Here is a 9309-nt window from a genome sequence, read left to right on the forward strand (position 1 = left end):
TATTATAAAGGGGCATATCTTTCGCAACTCTGTACTCAATACTCACTACTCATGAGTACTTTTATATGAGCAACTCTTTTACTCTTACTTGAGTAGTTTTTAGGACAGGTACTTTTACTCTACTCAAACCAATTTCTTTTAGAAGTAACAGTAAGAAGTAGCAATTTTACTTGAGTATTCTTTTTCAGTACTCTTTCTACCCCTGAACAACACTTACGTACATAACAAATACATTGTGTCAAATGCTTAAGTATATAGTAGTTAAAGACACCTAACATAAAGTGGGTCTGCATTTATTAATCTTGTTTAATGTTAATTTATCAAAATACTATTGTTCATATTGTTAGTTCATGTTAATTACTACATTAACAATTATTAAAGGATACTGCCTTATTGTAATTTGCCACCCCTAATTTTTATGTCAAAAAACCTAGTAACAAACCGATTTTCGGTTCATCGAAAATCAACACAAATTGAGATGTTACGGAGAATTGTATAGCCTCAGTCACCATTCTTTTTCATTTTATAGACAAATATGCTATGAAAGTAAATGGTGATTAAGACTAATATTCTGCCTAACATCTTTTGATTTCCACAGCATAAAGAAAGCAAAATGGGTTTGGAGCAACATGAGGGTGAGTAAATGATGACGGATTTTTCGGGGGTGAACTATGCCTTTAAATCAGTAGCGTTGCTACTTTTAATAAGTAATTCCCCAACACTGACTGGCATGCAGACAGATGTTCTCAGATGAAAGGTCAGAATTGCTTAGATCATTAGAACAGGATGGACACTAGAAGAGATGGATGTCAAAGTGTCTCCTCTCTGATGCCCCAGGAAGGCTGAGCTGTGATCCCTACAGCATAGATAGTGCCTTGGTGGTTGTCCATGTGGGTGTGGAGGGCAGCGTCTGTCTCAACTCTCTCAAGAACAAAGGATCAGCTTTTATTTGGAACAGTATCGACACTCCAGGGATGTGGAGATACAGACAGTCAGAGAAGGAAAGAGAGAGATAAAAGAAGTGAGGCATGCCTGATATGCATAAACTGGCAGTGGTCATTTAAATCAGTCTTCCAGAAGAATGTATTTCCTTCTGTTCTATCATTCAGTTTGTCGTCACTTTTTTCACTTTTTTTCTTTTCTTTTTTGCACTAAAGCCAAATATGAAGATAGAAATATAAAATACTGTAAGTGCTTGCTGAGTATGTTATTAGTAAGAGTGCTGGAGTGTAACAGCATGATTGCGCGGGTGATATTGCTTTACAGTAATGTGAGTGATTTAATTTTTCATTTAAACAGAAAATAAAGTTCTTACTTTTCTACATCCCTTGCCTTTATTTAGGCCTATTTATTAATTTGTTTATATTTAATGTAAAACCATAATTGAGGAAATAATGTTTCATAAAAGCAGATATAGAGGGGGCAAAAAAAAATAATCTTAATAAACTTTTAAAAAGGGTTCTGCTATTGTTACAAGCTAAAGAACCATTATCTGGTACTATTTAGAACCCTTTTTCTTATTGCAAAGTCGTGATAGTTATATGAAACATTTTGTAAATTGCATTTTCTTCACTGTGTTCATTACTAACACAGCAGAAATCAATATGAAGCTGTTTGACACTCTGACATGTGCATTTGAGAATATGAATTTACTTTAGTTGTCTGTTCACTGTTTTGAAAGCATGAATCTTGTATCAGAGAAATTTGTGTGTAGTGTTTCAAGAAAATGATGAGAATCAAGAAACTTTTACAATCTGTTTAGGACAATTACAAAGTGTTCAGATGGCTATGCTAATAGTTTTGAAAGCAATGACCTGAGTTTAGACAAATGTGTAAAACTGATCGAGAAAATCTGTAATACAAAGTTAATATAACTTACAATTTATACAGAATACAATATGATTTTGTTTATTTTTGCTCAACCAATGAAAATAATTTAAAAAAAGCAGTAGAGCTGGGTATTGATTCAGATTTCCCAATTCGATTAGTTTCCGATTCACAAGCTGTTTATTCTGATTTCGATTCAGTTAGATTCAATATCGATTCAAATGGGTATATTTTAGTTATAATATAATTTGCTTACATATGAAATACATTCTCTCCCAGCTAATGCTGTTAATTATACAGGGGGCCCTTCTAACTAGGTATAAATTGAAAATATGAATTTCATTAATATTAATATTAATATTACAAATTGTTCATATAGTAGTTTAGTAATAGTTTTTCATCATTTTGATCACATTTTAGATTTTTTGAAATGAACAAATCAATGCATTTAATCAATAAGTATGATATTATATTGCATATAAAAGTGCATTTATATACATAAATGTTTAGTCGCATAGCACAAACTTTGTTTGCATATGCAAGTTATTTCCTCTCTTTGTAGTGGAGGGTTGAGCATATAGAGTAAAAAATCGTTCTTGGGATTTAAGAATCAATATCAAGATTGTTCAAAGGAAGATTGGGATGCATTGGGAAATCTACCCACTTCTAAAAAGCAGGCAGAATGCTAGAGATTGACAATTTTAGTCACCATTCACTTTCATTGTTCGGAAAGGAAGAGCATGTCTACATTCTTTAGAATTTCTCCTTTTGTGTTCTACGGAAGAAAGAAAGTCATTTGGGTTTGGAATAACATGAGGGTGAGTAGATGATGACAGAATTTTCATTTTTGGATGAATGATCCCATTCATTCTGATACTTTTAATCTTTCGAAGGCCCTAATATTTTTTATTTGCAGTAGTTTTAAAAAATGTGTATTCTCCCATAAAAAATAAGTAACAAAAACATGCTGCATGCTTCAGTTGCAAATTTAAAGAAAGAAACCATTTATAAGAATTAGGAATGGACAGTGTATTATTTTAGGATTGTTTTGTGCTGTTATCTGGGTCAGTGTGTGTTGTAAAATTGTTGTTTCCTGACCAAGCCAATGAAGTTTATTTTTCTTTGTTATTCTGAGGGCTTTCTGCCTGGGCATGTGGGTGGCCTCAGAGTACACCAATAGATTGCATAAGAGTTTGAAGTTATTTATTGGACCTTATTTTCTTTTTTCAAGGAAAAGCTAATACGATTCTACAGTATCAGCAGAGAGAACTTTCACCAGGTCAAATTAATTCATTGGTTCATTGTATTTGGCAAGAGAGGGTCCAGACCTTGAACATGTTCAAAGTTTGATTTAAACCCAGGCGGAGATATTGGAGGCACTAACTGTAACTTGGTTGTTTGTGCAAATATTCCTTTTAGCTAGACTTGATTGCTTTTGTACACACTTTCTTGCATTTAGTTATCTTTTGCCCCAGCATGATGGCCTGGGTGTTTCCACCGCTGTACAAAGTACATGGTCATACATTTAATCTATAACATTTATGACAATATACTGTACTATCATGTAATGTTACATTTTCACACAGTCTTTACATTTCACACCACATGTATTGCAATTATGACTTTGTTGTGGAATACCATACTACTTTTCCTATTTATTCAGTATATAGCATGTATATGGTGTACAGCATGCATATTAGTGTCCAAAAAGTACAGTCTACAAAAGAGACCTTCCAGTACCAGTGTAACAATTGAACTGGAATTAATATCATCTGGGATTTTTATCTTCTTGATTTTTTTTACATAAAATGTCCATAACTGTCATATTTTCTTTATTTAAATTGAGCTTTTATTTTGAAGTTTTTCTATGTTGTTAAGACCAAGTAGCTCTGATGTCATGTCGTGAGAAATGGGACCAACCCTAGATTGAATATAGGCAGTCAAACAAGGTGATCCAATAGCTCATTTATTATTCTTATTATTAAGTAATGTGTCTCCATACTAAAGTAAATACATTTCAAGGCATTCGGATATTTGATCATGAAATGAAATGTTCCCCATTGGCAGATGATACAGCTATATTCAAAAAAATAAATAATTGGCTCTTGAGCGTATCCATGAATTTTCTTTAGTGTCTGGATTAAACATAAATATGAAGAAATGCGAATTATTTGCTCTCAAAGACAGCCTTGATACTCTATGGTATACCAATTAAGGACCAAATCTCTTATTTGGGTATTAAAATAAATACAATAAAATTAAAAACACAGAAAGAAAGAATACATTTAAATTACTCCCCTTTAATAAACAATATTCAAAAAAAGTTTAATTCCTGGTTGATTTGTCCTAAAATGGGAGAGTATTACTATAAAATTCAGAAGGTTTATCAAGACTGATTTAAATGGTCATATATGTTCCTAAATCTTTAATTAATCAGGTAAATTAAAAAAATCTGAATTATTATTATTATTCAGATTTATTATTATCTGAATCCATTTAATCAAGGTGGGTTAAATGTAATCGATTTTGAATCATTCAACATTATCATTAAAGTTAAAGTGGGTGTGGCTCAGGTGGTAGAGCGGGTCGACCACTAATCGCAAGGTTGGTGGTTCGATTCATGGCCCACATGACTGCACATGCCGAAGTGTCCTTGGGCAAGACACTGAACCCCAAGTTACTCCCAATGGCAGGCTAACACCTCACAATGTAAAGGGCTTTGAAAACTGCTAAGGTTAAAATATCTCTATATAAGTGCAGACCATTTATGTTGGAAGGTATATGTATTACAGATATAACAAAAATAATAATAACAGCTATCTTAGGAAAATCTGTCAATTTCATAGTTCCCTCAGCCAAATGTTTTTTGGAATTAAAAATGTCTAAATATTAATATTAAATAAATAACAAGACGATATTGTGTGACCAAAAAGATTAGTGAAGTCTCGTTTAAGATTATTCACAGGATTTACCCTGTTAAACAAGTTATTGCAAAATTTAGGTAAGATGCTGATTTAAAATTTGGTTTTTGTAAAATTTCAAATGAAAGCATTGTACACCTCTTTTTGACTATTTATATAAAAACGTTCTGGTGTGATTTTGAATATTTTATCAGGATGAATACGGTGTATTGAAATGCATTTAAAGAAAGAGGATGTTTTATTTTATTTTGATAGTTAAATAGAAAATAATCATGGTATATTATAAATGTATTGTTGATTATTTGAAAAATAAATGTATTCAAAAATGTAAATGGACATTAAAGAAACCAAATTTTAATATGTTAACAGAAACGCAAAAGAGTATTAACTTTTATAAAGCCTTGAATATCCCTTTCAAAATCTTAATTTTACATGTATGGTATACTGTATAATTTATAGCCTGATGTATTCTGTACACTGTCGATATACCCTTTTGTAAGTTCCTTTTTTTCTTTTGTTTCTTTTACTTTTTTCTCAATTGGTTTGACTGTCATGTTGTACTGATTAAAGCACAAAAAAAAATCGGGTCTCCCTCTGACATCACAAAAATTCTATTGGCTGAGGGACCTGTTAATGGTACTATATTCACTGAGTAGAAATCCTTTAAACCCATTTTATGGTGTATGTCGATATAACTTTATAAATATGACATATAACTGTTATAGATTGTGAAATTAAAGATGTGTCATTGTTTGTGTTTTTCAGTAAGCCTAGACTTCAATGACATGCTATCACAATAACATGATAGGTTTTTGCTCAGGTAATACAAACGGTTACCCCCATGGGGCCTCGATTTACCTGGCGGACTCAATTTATCATGACACCGGTCACGGCACCGAAGAAGAAGCCACAATAGAAGAATCTGAAGAAGAATTCTGTTGTAATGTACTCACTTTCATCTTGTTCCAAACCCATATGACGTACTTTCATCCTTGGAATGCAAAAGGAGATGTTGGGCAGTATGTTGGCCTCATTCACAAATAAAAGTGAATGGTGACTGAGGCCAACAATCTGTCTTACATCCCGTTTTTGTGTCCCACAGAGGAAAATCATACGGGTTTGGAACAACATGAGGGTGAGTAAACGATGACAGAATTGCAATTTTTGGGTGAACTATCCCTTTAAGAATGAAGGACCTCAACTATTCTTGGCAACATTATGACATATCTACTACATCGCACTGTTTTCTCTTTATTTACACTTCTACTGCATTCATTAGGCATTTTAGTATTTGTTTGTGTGAATTTATTTACTGGAGCTGAAATGCTGTGCTTTTCCTGCTATTGTCCGAATTATTTTCTTCACATGAAAGATGTTTATTTACATTAAATCTGATTCTCTATCTGGCTACTCCACCTTTGTTTTGACTACCAACTTATACTAATATACAAATAAAAAAAGCTCCTACAGTAGCCCAGAGGCCACTGCAGTGATACTGACATCAGACAATCTTTCATAGATGTACATATAAAGTATTTAAAGTATAGAGTCTGCAAAGCTTTAACATCAACCAATTATGCTTCTTATTTTTACCGGTTTGCTCTTGAGAGACCGTTTCTTAATAGTGTTCCAAAGACATCAAACAACATATGGACCCCATTTGTTTGATGTGCATAGAATGGTCTCAAAATCCACATGGCATTGAAGGCTTTTTAAACTACAGATTTACATGAAGAATACACATTGTAGTTATAAATAGACAATATGACAATATTTAGATTCTAAGTTCATGTAATATGTGTATTGCAGGAAGGAAGGTGTCCCCTGTGGGGATGTATTACTGTGTCTTCTCAAAGATACAATATTCTGCACAGTGCACTCTATTGTTTGCTGCATGTTTGGCAAATGTACTGTAGTAGGTTATCCAGCCTGGAAAATGGGCATACCAAGTTCATTATGCATGCTGCATACTGAAGATTGTACTTGTTTAACATGACTTGAGTAAACTGTTTTCAAGTTTCTTGTTAATACATCATACTGCCGGTAAACAGAACACAAGGGTCAAAAGACAATGTCAACATGAACAGTGTATTTACTACACACCTACTTGCATACCTACAACAGTGGAGGAGTAAGTTTTTCATTGAATTTAGTAAATATTGTTGTACCCAAAGTTCTGGAATTTGGACACAGCCTTTGTGTTACATACATTTTTATTCATGCACATACGAAGGTGAGAGAGCAGAAATCTTTCACTGTGTACCAATGTTCAAGTTCAAATGAATTCTGACCTGCTAATTTGCATTGTGAGTAGGCGTTTGACAAATATAGGATCTAATATAACTTTTTGCTCAATAGAAAGAATACAAAATTGAAAGCTGCAGGTTTGCTGTGTTGTGAGAAAGTGGGGTGGACAGTTTATCTTAAAGCTGAAGTGTTTATGTATTTTTGTAATGTTAAAATACTCTCTCCTATAAAGAGTCAAAGAATTTTGGGCCAGTCTCACATTTGTTGATCATGTATGTGTTTTTATGCCTTGCACACTTAAAGGTGGTGTATCATTTTTCAATGCTAAAATACTATATTTTATTCTATCTTAATATGCAGAGACACCTTTAAGTCGGCAGTTCCTAGTTACTCCTAGTTACTCAGTTGCAGTATCAAAACATTGCTCAGTTTGTTTGAGCATCCCGACCTGCTCCTTTCCCAAGTTTTACTGCAGCACTTCCCAATAAATGTGCTAATTTTGTGCTTCATCCATCCGTCCATGCATCCATTAATTCCATTTACCCCATTCAGTCCAATTCCATCCACCATCAATCCCATCCCATTCATCCACCCTTTCCATTCAATCTATCCATCAATCTATCCATTCATCCATGCATATATCGATCCATCCTTCTCTTCAACAAATTACTATTTCCATCCTCCATCCATCCATTCAACAAATCAATATTGACAATTAAATCATTCCTCAAATGACATATCCACACTATCTCTCTGGAATCAAAGTTATTGCAAGTGTAATGTTTAGGTGTGTGTGCAGACGTCACAGGATTCTGTTTGATATCTGCCATCTCTTCATGCAGCATCTGTTCACACCCGGCGCAGCTGTCTCACACAATAACCCCAGTGCGTGGGTGCATGTTTGTGAGTATGTTTCTTACCAGTGTATTTTTATTACAGTATATGTCAGCACTACACTGCTGGCTCCAGACTAACACTCCATTGTCTGTGCAACTCTTTTTTGTTTACTGGACTCTTTTTTGTTTACTAGACTGAGAAGAAGACAAAGACGGTAACAGTTGCTGGTTTATACTTCTGGAAACTGGCGCCTTGTGGCATCCTAAAATTAGGGTGTGGACTCATTGTTTTTGGGGGTCTTAAAAGGGAAGTTCCTTTATCCTGGTGATTTGGCAAATTACTATGTGCTACAGATCATCCTAGCTTCTATGGAATCATATTCAGAATAAAGAGGTGTTATACTGTGTACATTAAAGGGATTGTAAAGCCAAAAATAAAAATTCTGCCATTATTTACTCATCCTCATGTTGTTCTGTATGATTGTATTTCTTTCATGGAACATATAAGGAGATATTAGGCAGAATGTTTAGTCTCAATCACCACTTTTATTGTAAAAAATAAAATAAAATATGGAATGAATGGTGATATGGTAACAATCTGCCTTACATTTCTTTTTGTTTAATATGGAAAAAAGAAAGTCAGGTGTGTTTGGAAATACACAAGGGTGAATAATGATGACAGCATTTCATTTTTGGGTGAACTATAAGTTTTCATGTTCAAATGGGTTGAATTTTTTGTTCCCCTTCTGTCACTCACTCGATGTTGTGTCGATTGTAGTGACACAAGGGGTCTCTTCTCAGAGCCTCGCGTACCTATGAACTTGAGAAAAGGCCGATGTCAAATTGGCAGATAGAATTTGCATGACCTGCCCCTGGATAAACAGGTATAAAGGGGAGCGGGCGAACGTCTGTCAGACAGATTTTTTCTTCGGAGCGAGCGGTTGTGTGATCAGCGAGCTGTGTGTCACGACCGCTTCACCCACCTCTGGAAGAGAGCTTCTGTTGGATCTGACGGCGCATTCCAGCGGCTTTCTCCTTTCTGCACGCTGTGCAGACTCTGCCCCTGGGCGTTTCGACAGTGCTTCTCTCCTAAAAGAGTTTGATTCTTCTGAAAGAGTTAATTCTCCTCTAACAAAGTTTATTTCTGGTAAAAGAGCAACATACAGAAGCGAGCGTTGAACGTCCTTTTCAGGACGCATCTTTTTAAAGATGCCCTTCCGGCGCTCTGTAGTTCCTGGATGTGGTCGGTATCTCTACAGATTCGATGGTCATAGACACTCGTGTGCCTGGGTAGTGATCACACTGAGGCAGCGTTTGTGGACGGTTCATGTTCTTACTGCGAGGACATGACCATGGCAACGTTGTGGTAGCGGCAGGTCTTAGAGTCTTAGGTCTGAGGCGCAGATGTTCGACATGCTTTCCTGGGCCACTGTGAACGTTGTACTGGACCCTCCGTCCTCCCCCCAACCTCGCGGCTT

The 9309-nt window shown here is 35.0% G+C and overlaps 1 long non-coding RNA gene across 1 annotated transcript; it reads left to right on the forward strand.

The window, feature by feature from the left end:
- The first annotated feature begins 2558 nt into the window (after positions 1 to 2558).
- On the forward strand, positions 2559 to 8132 carry LOC127655623 (uncharacterized). Its single transcript, XR_007972054.1, has 3 exons — positions 2559 to 2645; positions 7838 to 7898; positions 8026 to 8132. It is a non-coding gene; the product is annotated as an uncharacterized LOC127655623 (long non-coding RNA).
- Positions 8133 to 9309: the final 1177 nt, after the last annotated feature.

Source organism: Xyrauchen texanus, chromosome 15 (assembly GCF_025860055.1).
Source record: "Xyrauchen texanus isolate HMW12.3.18 chromosome 15, RBS_HiC_50CHRs, whole genome shotgun sequence".
Taxonomy (NCBI): domain Eukaryota; kingdom Metazoa; phylum Chordata; class Actinopteri; order Cypriniformes; family Catostomidae; genus Xyrauchen; species Xyrauchen texanus.